This window comes from Ursus arctos, unplaced genomic scaffold (assembly GCF_023065955.2).
Source record: "Ursus arctos isolate Adak ecotype North America unplaced genomic scaffold, UrsArc2.0 scaffold_33, whole genome shotgun sequence".
Lineage (NCBI taxonomy): Eukaryota > Metazoa > Chordata > Mammalia > Carnivora > Ursidae > Ursus > Ursus arctos.
The window spans coordinates 27335444-27352504 of record NW_026623019.1 but is presented as its reverse complement, the minus strand read 5'-3'; the positions used below and the strand labels follow the sequence as shown (position 1 = coordinate 27352504).

At 48.0% G+C, this 17061-nt stretch overlaps 1 long non-coding RNA gene across 1 annotated transcript; it reads left to right on the top strand.

The window, feature by feature from the left end:
* The first annotated feature begins 3210 nt into the window (after window positions 1-3210).
* Window positions 3211-16728, top strand: LOC130542341 (uncharacterized). The gene is made up of 2 exons (XR_008956828.1): window positions 3211-3386; window positions 4778-16728. It is a non-coding gene; the product is annotated as an uncharacterized LOC130542341 (long non-coding RNA).
* Window positions 16729-17061: the final 333 nt, after the last annotated feature.

Sequence of the window (17061 nt, the reverse complement as noted above, 5' to 3'; positions counted from 1 at the left end):
GGATTTAGGCACTTTCCACGGAAGCTTTGGTTTATCCAGAGAGGCGTCTACGCATACAGGTTACTAAATTGCCAACATACAACCCTTGAGTCCTGTTTCTCAGATTAAACAGGAGCTTGGGCCCTGCTCTCTGCAGACTTCCTGCTTAAATGGGGAAATAAAATGTTTGATAAGTAGAAAGATTCTTTGTTGACATTTTTAAGCCAGCTGGGAGCCTTGAGAATTAGAGATTTGACCTACATATAGGGGAATGGACTTTTTCGCAGGCCATCAAGTGCCTGATCGAGTCTGCGGAGAACAAAGGCATTTTAGAGATGGGCCAGCATCGTCTCTTGGCTGCACAGAAGCTTCTCTGGCCCTGCCAAGCCCCAGGCTCCTGATGAGATCTCTGCTGGTTTTAGCTGCTGCAAGGTGCGAGAGTGTCTTTTTGGGTTTTCATTGCCCTGGAGCATGACATTACTGACAGATAAAAAGCCTCCCACAGGACAGCTATCAAAGCGGAAGGGCTGCATTTGTATAAATACCCAAACAGACCCATCAGGGAGGTATATGGGAGAGACAAACTCTCAGAATCTCAGAGGCAAAGATAAACAAGCCAGGGGCAGCGCCAGAGCCAGACCATCGCTGGCTTGGAAGAATGTTCTCTGAAGGAGCCGTCGAGGGCACACACCCTGTGAGGAGAGACGGGGCTGAGGAAAAGGGCCTGAGGCAGGCGCTCAGTGTTAACTTCAGTTGTAGCAAAGGCAGGACGTGCTCAGCTCAGCTCAAGTTGCACCAAATGAGACGGATCTGCGTTTTCCTGGAGGATGGGGGGGGGGGGGGACATGGGAGCGGCTTTTCACATCTGGGGTCCCTGGTCTTTCCTTGATGAAGGAAGGTATGTGGGGGATGCTGGCCTTGGGGCTCGCGAGGTGTGTGTCGAAAGTTCCCGGTGCAGGATCCCTGGGCCCAGCCTGGGAGCTCCAAGGAAGGGATGTGCCCGCTGCCAGCGCCTGCGTGCCTCCAGGCATGCACAGAGCTCGGGGGCAGGCATCCAGACAGACCTGTGTCACGCCAGTGACCCACGACTGCCGCTGACGACATGGGGCCCGTGATTTACTTTTTCTACCCTTATTTGATTCTAATCTTGTCCACAGTAAGCTGGATCTAATAAAAAAAAATGGTGGAATGCTTGTGTGCTGTTAATGTGGACGGACGATGACTGGCCCGCCCCTCCCAGAACAGCCCAGAAGAACGCCTCGCGGACTACGTCTTGGGGCAGCAGGCAGCGGATCAGGTCTGCAGTGACCGGGGAAGGCTTGTGTTACTTCAGAGCTGAACGAGGCAGTGGGTCCCCAGGGATGGGGAGCAAAGAGGGCTCAGGAGTCTGCACGCTTACTTGTTATTTGCAAACAGTTCTCCAGATACATATGCAAGCTGGTTGCTGCCCTAAGGGTTCTGGCATGCAGCCAACCCATCCCCGGGGTCCTGGCACTTGGACACCTCAGCTTTCTAGCATTTAGAAGGCAACTTGATTGGAGCAGGCTGTGGATTTTGCTGATGCCAGGAAATTATTTTCTCCTGGATTCAAACCCGGCTTCGCTTGTCGAGAAAGGGAGAGAGTTCGTGCTGGATGAGGATTGGCGAGACGTACATAGTTCTGGTTATTTGGGATGCCTCCAGACCCCCAGCACGGGTCTCCGGGTGCCCTGGGTGTACAAGCACCAATTCAGGCCTTGGCCTGCGTGTCACCTGCGGAGGGAGACCTTCCCTGCGCAGTCTTGCTAAAAAATACAAAAAACCCCCGAATAGAACAGAACAACATAAAATGACCCATCCTAGCCTCCTCCATTCATACCACTTGACTCTATTTGGAAATATTTATTTCTTTGCTTGTTCATTATGTTTGTCCCTCTGGACATGAGGTCCACGAGAGCAGGGACCTTATGTGCATGGTCACGGCTCTGACCCTGGCATCTAGCACAGTGCCTGAAATATAGCACACACATATTGTGGAATGAACGAATGTACTTTAAAATGTACCCAGGAGTTGTTTTTATCGGGTTGGTAAGACATGCAGAAACGACTGTCGTGAAGGAAGACCTGTGACAGGTCCCTAGAATCAGGAGGCACCACACCGCATGCATGGCCCCCGGGGGAGCGGCAGTGTCCAACAGGAGGCAGAGGGGAGAGGAGCAAGCATGGGCGCGAGCGGTTATGGAGGTTTTCTGGGGTAGGAGTTTGCAGCGGGGTCAGCAGCTGAGCAGGTTAGGGTTGGCAAGGACGAATAATTGCCGCATGCTCTGGGCTAGAGGCGTGGTCCCTCCTTGTCTAGTACTTGGTGCTCTGAGTGGAGCAACACTGCCTCCTGGGCTGTAAAAGCTGACAGGGGAGGTGGTTTGGAGTAGGGGTTCTGGACGGGGTCGTTGGCATATGAAAGACATGCAAACAAGTTGTTTGCTCTTTGTAGGAAATAGCTAACTCTGGGAGGGGCAGTGCTTTGCTCTGTCCCCAGGTTCCCAAGATGTCACAGTATCATAAAATATAGACAAAAAAACCCAAAAAACAAACCCATGATCAATACAGAAGGACTCTTTGGCATGCGCAGAAATGTGGAAGTTTACACAAACGTGAGAACCACACATACTTGGAGTGAGCTAAGACAGCCAGGATATCATTCTATTTCTACTGGTCCTGAGATCGCTGTGTTTCTTTTGGGTGGTTTTGTCAATGGGATACCCAGTGGGGAATGATCTTTTCTGATGCCATGTCTCCCAAACTTTTACTGAAGTCTAAAATGCATTCAGAGAATTGTATAAGGTGCCGTCATGATGCTCACGACTGAAGACGCCCAGACAGCCAGAGCCAGAGCCAAAAAGAAAACATTACCAGCAGTCGGAGGCCCTTTTGTGTCCCTCCATTTCCTGTGGTAACCACTGTCGTGATATCTAACAGCCCGGTTAATTTTGTCTGTTTTTCACCCACACATATATAGATTCATACTGTGTCTAGTTTTTTTTTTTTCTAATTACATTTGTGAAATTCATGCATTGCGTATGGTTGAAGAGAGTTGATTCTCATTGCTGGACAGTATGACACTGTGTGGACTCTCCACAATTTATTTACCCTCTCAAATGTTAAGGGCCCGTTGGGAAATTTCCAGTTTGGGACTATGACCCCTCCATGGACTTTTCACCCACTGGTGTGTGAGCCAGTCTTGCAGCTGGGAGCAACAGAACTTACCCTGGACACTTGACTCGGAAAGGTAGGCTTACTGGAACTGTTCTAAGGAGCTCACAGAATAGAAGAAAAAGAGGTAACAGCCAGGCTTGGAAAAGAATGTGAATCAGGGCTCCCTGCACTGCCGGAACAAGAACTTGCGGACGACCTCTTTAGATGAATGAAATGTAAGTTTCTCCCCCTCCCTAGAGCCGGGGGTCCTGTCTCTTGGGGTGGAACACTAGTGGCCTACAAGAATCGTACAGTGTGGCATGAGAAGACAAGACCCTGCGGCTAAGTCATTCGGGACAACTGGTTAAAAAAGTTTATACTTCTCAGCACCTTTACTGGAAAGAGTGTATTTTAACCTTGAGGCGGGCAATATTTCCCAAACTTGACTTTTTTCATGGAGCATCAACTTTTACCTCAAGGAGCACTAGTGTTCCAAGGAACACAGCTTTAGGAAACACTGATCCAGAACAGAGCGTGAATGAAGGGGAATAGAGGAAAACATGCGTTGGGCTGAGTTTTTATTTTTATTTTTTTGGGAACTTTATTTCAGAGAGAGAGAGAGAAGGAGCAGGGGGAGCCACAGAGGGAGAGGGAGAAGCAGACTCCCCGCTGAGCAGAGAACCCGATGCGGGGCTCCATCCCAGGACCCGGGATCATGACCTGAGCCAAAGGCAGATCCTTAACATACTGAGCCACCCAGGCGCCCCTGGGCTGAGTTTTTAACGCAAAGATAGGGGTTGGGATGTTTTTTCTAGAAAATGAGGAAATTTGAAAATAGACAATCAGTGTTACTTCCGGAATAACCATCTGGCAACTGTTAAAATAACACCACACTTTTGTTAAGTTTTGCAGTTTACAGAGCACCTTTGAGTACATCACGCAGGTCTGTTCTGCGAGTGGGAGTTACTAGCCCAGATTACAGATCTGACCACTGGTGCCCGTGCTCTTAGGAAGCTGAGGGCCACAGAAACAAAGGAAGACCCAGACACAGGGTCATGTCAAACCTAGATCAAGCTGGCCACTAACTCTGATGGCTGCCGATGTAAGACTTGCTTCTAGATGGGGATTGTAATTGCAGTCTTGGGCGTGGCTGGGATCGCCGGGGAGGCAAGGTCAGCTAGAGGCATAGGAATAAGGCTTGGGCAGTAGGGACGTCGAGAGGCCATGCGGATGAAGAGGAACCTGCAGAGAATTCTCAGAAAGAGCAGCCAGTGCCTTTGAGGCAAATCAAGAAAATACTGAGATTCAGACGCCAAGGCAAGATAGCGTCCCAGAGGAAGGGACAGGTGGACAGTCCTGATGGTCAGAGAAGTCCACTGGGTGCAGCGGACTGGAGGCACACCACTCAGAGCCCCCCTTTAGGAGAGAACCTGCCCCAAAGAGCACATCGGACAGCCTCCAGCTACGGGTGCCTCCAGGATCTGCCTCTCCCCGGAGGCCCTGAGCCAGGGAGTGAGCAGGGTGGTGTGAGGGCTCACACCCGGGCCACTGTGAGAAAGTGCACTGCAGCCCCGCCTGGGCTGCCCCACCTACCTACCCTATCCCGCTCTCTCCCTCTTCGCCACAGGTGGCCAGTGGGCAACCACTTCCTCTTTCACAGCTGTTACCCACCCTGAGTCTCTCCTGCTCTCACTCCGGCTCAGAGTCGGCTTCCAGAGGACCTGGACTGGCACAGCAGCCCTCGGTGACTTCACTGAGAGATGACCCGGCAGGGTTACGGGGTGAATGGATAAAATGGAGCCAGTAAGTGTAAACACTTCCTCTGAGGAGGCCCAGATGGCCCAAATGCTTTTGGCCACTTGAGAACCAAAACTTCTAGTAAGTGTCCGGTAGTCCTCAGAAAGAGGGGCGCACTATAGAAAAGAAAATCAAAGTAATGACGAGCAGTCATTTTCTCTCTGGTGGATACATCTTTCTCGAAGCTGTGTTTCTTTTTGATGTCTTTGCATAAAGGAACACCCACAAAAAACCTGGCTGATTATCATTGCTTCCTCCTCTCCATTTATTGGATAATCCTCAATTTCTCACGTTCTTTACCACCCTCACCAGATAATACAAACGCTGTCTGAAAACCCTTCAGTATATTAAAGGGTTATAAAGTGCTGAAATCAGTGCTTTTCAGAAAAAGGTAAACTTTTTTCTAAAACCACACCTCACTAACTAAAGGAAATTCCGGGATGCAGTTCAGCTAGTAGGGAAAAGGCCCCTGATGGGCAATTCGAGAAGCAGTAAGGATTGATGAGCAAGAAAGTAAATATATGGGCATAAGGCTCAAATAGAATTATCTGTATGAAACAGCAACAATAACGTCCTGTGGACTTTTTAAAGAGATAAAGCATAATTTTTAAAAAAGCACATAAATTGGAAGAGGAAGCTTGAGGTCGGTGTCTTTTCTAGAGTGTGCACCTGGTACATGGGCTCCTAAGCTCACAGGGTGGCCAAGGGGCAGCTATTTGGTGGAGCTGTGCCGTCGTACAGACACAGCTGGGAGGTCCACACCCCTGCAAGCAAGACAGAGCCATGAGCAGGGAGAGAAGGAGGGCGGCCTGCAGGCTGGGGCCGCCATATGCAATCTGACCAAGCCCCCAACAAATGTTAGGAAAGGGAGGTGATAAGGAAGGAAGGAAGACCTTCTAACGGTGGCAATCTGAGTGACCCCCCATCCGGAGCTGGGATGGAATTGTAGGATTGGCCATTGGTTCACAGTCACCAAGGCAGGAGGAGGGTGGTGGCCACGTGGCATCACAGGAACTCCCAGGCACTTCTGACTCTGACTCCCAGATGCAAGACTAGGAAAGCCGGTCTCCCTGGCATCAGGTTGGGATAACTCTGGGCACAACCTACCCTCCAGAGTCACCAGCAGAATCAGGCTGAACCCGCTCTCACGGGATTGAAATCAGGCCCTTGTCTGGCTTCCACCCCTTCCCTCCAGGCCTCCCTCCCACCCTCCCCCTTCTCCCCTGATGTGCTTCTCTAATATGTCACGTGTGCACCAGATCCTGTCCTGGGACTGCTCCTGGGGAACTGGACCTGAGCTAAAGAACCTCATGAACAAAAGCATGGTGTGTGTGTGTGTGTGTGCGCGTGTATGTGGTGTGTGTGCGTGCGCGTGTGTGTGTGTGTGTGTATGTGGTGTGTGTGTGTATGTGGTGTGTGGTGTGTGTGTGTATGTGGTGTGTGTGTGCGTGTATGTGGTGTGTGTGTATGTGGTGCGTGTGTATGTGGTGTGTGGTGTGTATGTGTGGTGTGTGTGAGCGTGTGTGCGTGTATGTGGTGTGTGGTGTGTGTGCGTGTATGTGGTTTGTGTGTGTGTGCATGTGGTGTGTGTGGTGTGTGTGCGTGTATGTGGTGTGTGGTGTGTGTGCGTGTATGTGGTTTGTGTGTGTGTGTGTATGTGGTGTGTGTGGTGTGTGTGCGTGTATGTGGTGTGTGTGTGCGTGTATGTGGTGTGTGGTGTGTGTGTGTATGTGGTGTGTGGTGTGTGTGTGTGTGTGGTGTGTGTGTGTGCGTGTATGTGGTTTGTGTGTGTGTGTGTATGTGGTGTGTGGTGTGTGTGGATGTAAGTGTGGTGTGTGTGCGCGTGTGTGCGTGTATGTGTTGTGTGTTGTGTGTGTGTATGTGGTGTGTGTGTATGTGATGTGTGTGTGCGTGTATGTGGTGTGTGTGCGTGTATGTGGTGTGTGTGTGCGTGTATGTGGTATGTGTACGTGTATGTGGTGTGTGGTGTGTGCGTGTATGTGGTGTGTGGTGTGTGTGTGTATGTGGTGTGTGGTGTGTGTGCGTGTATGTATTTTGTGTGTGTGTGTGTATGTGGTTTGTGTGTGTGTATGTGGTGTGTCGTGTGTGTGGATGTATGTGTGGTGTGTGTGCGCGTGTGTGCGTGTATGTGGTGTGTGCGTGTATGTGGTGTGTGTGTGTATGTGGTTTGTGTGTGTGTGTATGTGGTGTGTGGTGTGTGCGTGTATGTGGTGTGTGGTGTGTGTGTGTGTATGTGGTGTGTGTGTGCATGTATGTGGTGTGTGGTGTGTGCGTGTATGTGGTGTGTGGTGTGTGTGCGTGTATGTGGTGTGTGGTGTGTGCGTGTATGTGATGTGTGGTGTGTGTGCGTGTATGAGGTGTGTGGTGTGTGCGTGTATGTGGTGTGTGGTGTGTGCGTGAATGTGGTGTGTGGTGTGTGTGCGTGTATGTGGTGTGTGGTGTATGTGGTGTGTGTGCATGTGTGCGTGTGTGTGGTGTGTGTGTGTGCGTGTATGTGGTTTGTGTGTGTGTGTATGTGATGTGTGGTGTGTGTGCGTGTATGTGGTGTGTGGTGTGTGCGTGAATGTGGTGTGTGGTGTGTGCGTGAATGTGGTGTGTGGTGTGTGTGCATGTATGTGGTGTGTGGTGTATGTGGTGTGTGTGCATGTGTGCGTGTATGTGGTGTGGTGTGTGTGGGTGTATGTGGTCTGTGTGCATGGTGTGTGTGTGATGCATCTATGTGTGTGGTGTGTCACCAAGTGCAGGGTGTGAAGCGGAAGGAGAAGGGTTGGCGCGCTGCCCTATGTCTTGAGGGTGTTTTCTCTCTGGGCCTTCCTCACTCCAGAAGAGGTGACCGTGGGAGAACTCTCCCCGCCCCTCCCACAGTCCGCACCTCACGATCCTGCTCCCAGTCTCCCCTCTCGTCCCCCTTCTCCCTCAGGCCAGTTATTAAGCTCCCATCCACGCCATCTGCTCTGCTCTGTCACGGTGGGAACTTCGTAGAACTCCCAGCCCTCCCTTCTGCTCGCAGCCGCCCTGTTGGGCTCTGCCAATAGGGGGCACTAGAGGGAGGCTGCAGGACACAGCCCTTCTGTTCCTTCCTGTTCCTGTCAGCGTCACCCCACAGCAGTGGACTGTGACCTCAACGGCGGCTGCGGTTTCCGGTTTTCGGGTTTGCTTCCCTCACTCCTGGGACCAGCCTCATCCCCTCGCTCAGGGAGATCAGCGCCTGCTGGCAGGCGCATGCGCCTCAGAGATGTGAGTGAGCCCCGCCCTGGGGAGGCCACTCCCGAGCTTCGGAGGCCCCAGCGCCAGCTGGCAATGACGTCTGGCTCCAACTCCTCAGGGCCCCTTCTCCGGGCTTCTAGGACCTGGGATCTAGGATGCTGCCTTCTTCCCTTTGTTCCTTGGGAACGCTGGCTGCTTTGTTCGGTGACTCTGTGTCCCTTTTTGCCTTTCAGCCCTCCAGCGTCTCTTCAGCCAATTCACTATGTCCAGTTTATAGTCTATTAAAATAAGGGGTGGGGTCTGTCTTCCTGACTGGCCTCTACCTGGAAGAAGGTTCTCCCTGTCCCCAGGGCTCCCAGAGGCAAGGTCTCACGTATCGCTCATGGTTCCCTTGCAAGTCAAGAGAAAAATCCAAATGATCCCTTTTAAAATTCAACTCTTGGGTTGCCTGGCTGGCTCAGTTGGTGGAGCATGTGACTCTTGATCTCAGGGTTGTAAGTTTGAGTCCCATGCTGGGTGGACAGATTATTTAGAATCTTAAAAAAAATTTTTTTCAACTCTTATTCAAGATGACTGGTGCAAAGATCAATGCAAACAAAATGAAAAACTCAACAATGATTAAAATCGTGTGTTGACAGAAGTTAAATGATGCTGACAAGATTTTGATTGACTTACCGAGCTGTTGGAGAATTCTATGCAGAGGAATAACAGGGTTGGATGTGTGGCAGGCTTCTAATGTGTTTTGGTTGCTCTCTTGTCCGCTCAGACTACTCCTACCAACTGGCTCCCTTCCAACCCTCCACCACTTTGAGTCCATGAGGTTGGGAGGGGACCACTCTCCCCAGCCCAGAGGAACACATGACTCAGGCTGGCTCTGTCCTTTGGGACTTGGAGTCGGCAGCATGTGAGCTGGAGCTTCTGCCGCCATGTTGCCACTGTGTGCAGCCTGAGGATGAAGCCAGCTTTTGCAGGATAGAGCTGAGTGGCGAGAGGGAGGCACTGGGTCTCCGTGATGGCCATCGAGTTTCTATACCAGGCCACTCCTGAAACTAGCCTCCCACACGTAGTTCTCCTTTTTGATGAAGTCAGTTTGTGTCACTGGAATCAAGGGTTCTACCAGAGGTATCTACAGATTTCTCTAGAAGACTTAAGACGTGGAAGATTTGAAGCCACTGTGGGGGTTGAAGCATTAGGACGGTGGTAGAAATTAGAAATGAGGAGATAGAGTCAAGAAATATTAAGACTTGGTTACTGAGTAACCATAGTGAGTGAGAGAAACAGAGGCATCGACTGAAAAAGATGGTGCTCAGATTTGGGAAATAGGGTGAAATCATTGAGTTGGGGGTTAAACAGGAGCAGGATGAGTGGACAGTTGGAGATGAAGTCCACTCTGGACATAAGTGTGCCCGTGGATCATCCAAGGTCACACCAGGGCAACTGGGCGTGAGTGGGACTCAGAAGAGAGGTCAGGGGTGGGGCTGAAGGCTTGCAATCACCCCCACCCGGGCTGGTCACAGCATGGTGCTGATTGGAGATGGTCTGGTGCGAGAGTAACCCCAGACTGCAGGCGGCCCGGTAGGAAACAGAAGGCACCAGCTGAGGAGTGCGAGCCTGCCAGGCCAAGACCCACAGACGTGCAAGGACAGGCAGGAGCACAGCCTTCGAGGAAGCGAGCAAAACGCTCAAGAAGGAGGTCGTGATTTGCTGCATGATGTCCCTGGCCACCCCACCCCATCTCGGAAAGCCGGGTGAGTTCTCTCCTGCATGCACTTGGGACTGATGGGGCAGATTTCCAATAGTCTACGTCCCTGACTTCCCTTTATCCACTCTGCTTCTATCTTACCCTCCTCGGCGCCAGTGCCTCCACCAAAGTATAAAAGGAAAAAATTCCCAAGACCAGGACTCTGACTAGGGCAAGGAGAGCTTCGGGGTGCACCGTGTCTGCTGCTCTGCCTCTGTGTAGGAAGTGAGTAACGGTGGCCGGGCCCCGCCGTTGAAGCACGTTGGTTACTGGAGCAATAGTTAGTAGCATTTACTGGGAAGCAATTAGTGCTTAAAAGATGTAAAGTTACTAAGGACACCCGAGATTTAGACATCTTTGTAGACGAATGCCGATCCTAAAATACCCCGCTTCAGAAACAGGAAAATTCACCTTGAGAAAGAGAAAGCCTCTCTTGTTTGGTTAGGCTCTGTGGTCACTGCTTCAACTGACGGACCTCCAGGGGGTCTTGGATTCCAGCGCCGGGCAACCCCTCCTCTCCTGATGCTTTTAAGTCTTACCAAATCTTGCAGGTTGCTTCACATCCTCCTGTGTTTTTTGTTCTGGACCCAGAGGAGACTGGGAAAACCTTGCATCCCTATGGGGGGTGGATGCTTCCTCATTCCTGCGCGGCCCCATCTGACTGAGAAGAGGGCGAGGCTCCAAATTGAGAATCTCCGTGCTCCATCCTGAAACTGTGCTGATTTTTGTTCTCAAAGCATAAAAGTATACTTTTTAGGTGTGAATTCAAAAGGCATCAAAAACACTGTTAAAAGAAATGATGCGGCACTGGGGGAAGGAGTTAAGATGGCGGAGGAGTAGGGGACCCCTTTTTCAGCCGGTCCCCCGAGTCGAGCTGGATAGGTACCAGACCGGCCTAAACAACCACGGAACCAGCCTGAGACGCAGGAAGACGCATCTGGATCTCTACAAATGAACATCTCCAGTGCTGAGTATTGAGGTACGAAGCGGGGAGCCGTGAAACTGTGCACAGATATCGGAGATAAACGGAAGGGGGAGGGAGCCGCCGCGTTCGGGCTCCGGGAAGCGGTAGCCACTTGCACGGGGAGCGGGCGGGCTCGTGGTCGGCACCCGCAAAACAGCAGACTGAGACCGTGAGCCCGGTGCGCGCGCCACCAGGCATCTCGCGGGACACCGGAATCCCAGTGCGCTCACTGGATCCAGACTGAGACCGGGAGATCCGGGAGCGCGCGGGGCGGCTGGCGGCATTAGAAACACAAAGGACAGAGACGCGCCGGCCCTGGAAGTGAGGGCTGGGACGCCGGGTGTGGGGCGCACATCCCGGGACGCTGCAGGGTTGAGCAGCACCAACAGAAACAGAGTTAAAGTGGCCAGAACATCAGTGGAGAATGGCCCGCGATCCCTCTGTTCTGTGACAGAGGCTGAGATTCAGCCGCTGCTGCTCTGACTCTCAGAAGAGGCACAACAAACCGCCAGGGAAAGCCGCCAGAGAACAAAAGCCTGGAAATACCTGCTCAGGGAGTGCCCATCCCCATCCCCCCTCGCAGGGGACGCCGAGACTCTACCCAAACAGGGTTGCCTGAGTATCGGCGCGGCAGGCCCCTCCCCAGAAGGCAGGCTGAAAAATCAAGAAGCCCACATCCCTAAGGTCCCTATAAAAAAAGGACACACGGCCTGGGTCCTGGTCAATAATTTGGGCTCTGGACAACCCCGCAACCTCTCCTCATCAGAATGACGAGAAGGAGAAATCCCCCCAGCAAAGAAAAGACAATGAGTCTGTGGCCTCTGCCACAGAACTAATGGATATGGATATAACCAAATTCTCAGAAATGGAGTTCAGAGTAACAATGGTCAAGATGATGCATAGACTTGAAAAAAGTATTAATGAAAATGTTAATGAGAATATAGAATCTCTAAGGGCGGAAATGACAGCGAATCTGGCAGAAATTAAAAATTCTATGAGCCAAATGCAGTCAAAACTAGAGGCTCTGACAGCCAAGGTAATTGAGGCAGAAGAACGAATCGGCAAATTGTAGGATGGGCTAGCAGAAGAGAAAGCTAAAATAGAATCTGGACTCAAAAAAATCCATTCTCATGAATGTAGATTACGGGGATTACTGACTCAATGAAACGTTCCAATGTCAGAATCATCGGCATCCCCGAGGGGGTACAGAAAAACAGAGGTCTAGAAGAGATATTTGAACAAATTGTAGCTGAAAACTTCCCTAATCTAGTGAGGGAAACAAACATTCGTGTCCAAGAGGCAGAGAGGACCCCTCCCAAGCTCAACCACGACAAACCTACACACATCACGTCATAGTGCAATTCGCAAATATTAGATCCAAGGATACAGTATTGAAAGCAGCCAGGGCAAAGACATTTCTTACGTACCAAGGCAAAGTTATCAGAATTACGTCAGACCTGTGCACACAGACCTGGAATGAGAGAAAGGGTTGGGGGGGGGGCATTTTTAAAGCTCTTTCAGAGAAAAACATGTAGCCAAGGATCCTTTATCCAGCAAGGCTTCATTCAGAATTGATGGAGAAATAAAGACCTTCCAGAATCGCCAGTCATTGACCAATTTCGTAACCATGAAACCAGCCCTACAGGAGATATTAAGGGGGGTTCTATAAAGGTAAAAAGGCCCCAAGAGTGATACAAACAGAAAGTCACAATCGATAGAAACAAAGACTTTACTGGCAACATGACATCATTAAAATCACATCTCTCAGTATTCAGTCTCAATGTGAATGGCCTAAATGCTCCCATAAAACACCACAGGGTTGCAGATTGGCTAAAAAGAAATGACCCATCCATTTGCTGTCTACAAGAGACTCATTTTGAACCTAAAGATACATCCAGACTGAAAGTAAAGGGATGGAGTACCATCTTTCATGCCAGTGGACCTCAAAAGAAAGCTGGGGTAGCAATTCTCATATCAGACAGATTGGATTTTAAACTAAAGGCTATACTTAGAGATACAGAAGGGCACTATATTATTCTTAAAGGATGTATCCAACAGTGGATATGACAATTATAAATATATATGCCCCCAACAGGGGAGCAGCAAGATACACAAGCCAACTCTTAACCAGAATAAAGAGACATATAGATAAAAATACGTTAATAGTAGGGGACCTCAACACCCCACTATCAGAAATAGACAGAACACCCTTGCAGAAAATCGACAAAGAAACAAGGGCTTTGAATGCCATACTCGACGAGTTGGACCTCATAGATATATATAGAACACTACACTCCAGAACCAAAGAATACTCATTCTATTCTAATGCCCATGGAACATTCTCAAGAATAGACTATGTTCTGGGTCACAAAACAGGTCTCAACTGATACCAAATGTCTGAAATTATTCCCTGCATATTCTCAGGCCACAAAGCTCTGAAATTGGAACTCAACCACAAGGAAAAATTTGGAAGAAACTCAAACACTTGGAGACTAAGAACCATCCTGCTCAGGAATGATTTGATAAACCAGGAAATCAAAAATCAATTTAAACAATTTATGGAGACCAACGAGAATGAAAACACAATGGTCCAAATCCTTTGGGATACTGCAAAGGCAGTCCTAAGGGGGAAATACATAGCCATTCAAGCCTCACTCAAAAAATAGAAAAATCTAAAATGCAGTTTTTATATTCTCACCTCAAGAAGCTGAAACAGCAACAGAGGAACAGGCCTAATCCACACACGAAGAAGCAGTTGACCAAGATTAGAGCAGAGATCAATGAATTAGAAACCAGAAGTACAGTAGAGCAGATCAACAGAACTAAAAACTGGTTCTCTGAGAGAATCAATAAAATTGACAGACCACTGGCAAGACTTATCCAAAAGGATAGAGAAAGGACCCAAATTAATAAAATTATGAATGAAAAAGGAGAGGTCACAACCAACACCAATGAAATTGGAAGGATTATTAGAAACTTTTATCAACAGCTATATGCCAATAAATTAAACAATCTGGAAGAGATGAGGCCTTTCTGGAAACCTATAAACTACCAAGACTGAAACAGGAAGAAATTGATTTTTTAAACAGGCCAATTAATTATGAAGAAATTGAGTCAGTGATAAACAACCTTCCAAATAACAAAACTCCAGGCCCGGACGGTTTTCCTGGGGAATTCTAACAAACATTCAAAGAAGAAATAATACCTATTCTCCTAAAGCTATTTCAAAAAATAGAAACAAAAGGAAAGCTACCAAACTCATTCTATGAGGCCAATATTACCTTGATCCCCAAACCAGGCAAAGACCCCCTCAAAAAGGAGAATTACAGACCTATTTCCTTAATGAATATGGACGCCAAAATCCTCAACAAGATACTTGCTAATAGAATCCAACAGTACATTAAAAGGATTATCCATCATGACCAAGTGGGATTCATACCTGCAATGCAAGGGTGGTTCAACATTCGCAAATCAATCAATGTCATAGATTTTATCCAGAAGGAAAAATTCAAAAATCATATGATTCTCTCAATAGATGCAGAAAAAGCATTTGACAAAATACAGCATCCTTTTCTGATTAAAACCCTTCAGAGCGTAGGGATAGAGGGTACATTCCTCAATCTCATAAAAACCATCTATGAAAAGCCTACAGCAGATATTATTCTCAATGGGGAAAAGCTGGAAGCCTTTCCCTTAAGATCAGGAACACGACAAGGATGCCCACTCTTGCCACTATTATTCAACAGAGTACTAGAAGTCCTTGCAACAGCAATCAGACAACTAAAAGGGATAAAAGGTATCCAAATCGGCAAGGAAGAAGTCAAACTGTCTCTCTTCGCAGATGACATGATACTCTATATGGAAAACCCAAAAGAATCCACGCCCAAACTATTAGAAGTTATAGAGCAATTCAGTAATGTGGCAGGATACAAAATCAATGCTCAGAAATCATTGCATTTCTATACAGGAACAATGAGACTGAAGAAAGAGAAATTAGGGAATCCATCCCATTTACAATAGCACCAAAAACCATACGTTACCTTGGAATTAACTTAACCAGAGACGTAAAGGACCTATATTCTAGAAACTATAAATCAGTCTTGAAAGACATTGAAGAAGACACAAAAAGATGGAAAAATATTCCATGTTCATGGATCGGAAGAATTAACATAGTTAAAATGTCCATGCTACCCAGAGCAGTCTACACTTTCAATGCTATCCCGATCAAAATACCGATGACGTTTTTCAAAGAACTGGAACAAACAGCCCTTACATTTGTGTGGAACCAGAAAAGGCCCAGAATCGCCAAGGAACTGTTGAAAAGGAAAAACAAAGCTGGGGGCATCACAATGCCGGATTTCGAGCTGTACTACAAAGCTGTGATCACAAAGACAGCATGGTACTGGCACAAAAACAGACACATAGACCAATGGAACAGAATAGAGAACCCAGAAATGGACCCTCGGTTCTTTGGGCAACTAATCTTTGATAAAGCAGGAAAAAACATCCGGTGGAAAAAAGACAGTCTCTTCAATAAATGGTGCTGGGAAAATTGGACAGCTACATGCAAAAGAATGAAACTTGACCACTCTCTCACACCATACACAAAGATAAACTCCAAATAGATGAAAGACCTCGATGTGAGACAGGAATCCATCAAAATCCTAGAGGCGAACATAGGCAGCAACCTCTACGACATCAGCCAAAGCAAACTTTTTCATGACACATCCCCAAAGGCAAGAGAAACAAAAGATAAAATGATCATGTGGGACTTCATCAGGATAAAAAGCTTCTGCACAGCCAAGGAAACAGTCAAAAAAACTAAGAGGCAGCCCACGGAATGGGAGAAGATATTTGCAAATGATACTACAGATAAAAGACTGGTATCCAAGATCTACAAAGAACTTCTCAAACTCAATACGCGAGAAAGAAATAAACAAATCATAAAATGGGCAGAAGATATGAACAGACACTCTTCCAATGATGACCACAAATGGCTAACAGACACATGAAAAAATGTTCAAAATCATTAGCCATCAAGGAAATTCAAATGAAAACCACACTAAGATACCACCTTACGCCAGTTAGAATGGCAAACATTGACAAGGCAAGAAACAACAATTGCTGGAGAGGATGTGGAGAAAGGGGATCCCTCCTACATTGTTGGTGGGAATGCAAGTTGGTACAGCCACTCTGGAAAACAGTGTGGAGGTCCCTTAAAAAGTTAAAAATTGAGCTACCCTATGACCCAGCCATTGCACTACTGGGTATTTACCCCAAAGATACAGACGTAGTGAAGAGAAGGGCCATATGCACCCCAATGCTCATAGCAGCATTGTCCACAATAGCTAAATCGTGCAAGGAGCCGAGATGCCCTTCAACAGATGACTGGATTAAGAAGCCGTGGTCCATATATACAATGGAATATTACTCAGCTATCAGAATGATTTCTCAACATTTGCTGCAACATGGACGGCACTGGAGGAGATAATGCTAAGTGAAATAAGTCAAGCAGAGAAAGACAACTATCATATGGTTTCTCTCATCTATGGAACATAAGAACTAAGATGATCAGTAGGGGAAGAAAGGGATAAAGAAAGGGGGGGTAATCCGAAGGGGGAATGAAGCATGAGAGACTATGGACTCTGAGAAACAAACTGAGGGCTTCAGAGGGGAGGGGGGTGGGGGAATGGGATAGGCCGGTGATGGGTAGTAAGGAGGGCACGTATTGCATGGTGCACTGGGTGTTATACACAACTAATGAATCATCGAACTTTACATCAAAAACCAGGGATGTACTGTATGATGACTAACATAATGTAATAAAAAAACATTAAAAAAAAAGAAATGATGCGTGTTTATAAATGTGAGGACTATTCTGGAAAAAGCTGCACAGGAAGCTGCTAACAGTGAGGGATGGAAGAGCGTGTCCGTGGGTGAGGAGGAGGCAAACTCTATGCGCTTTTGTACCCTTTGAATTTCATTTTATGAATCTACCCAAAAACTATTGAAAAATCCTATAAACAACAATAAAGCCACGGGAGGGTATGTATTCCAGGAAGAAAAGGACGGCAGAAGTATTACATAACAGGTGCGTTCACAGAAATAAAAACCAGGGATTCACTAGAGCAAATGCTAATTACATAGTCTCAGTTCCCTGCTGTCTGGGAGCCTCTGCCCG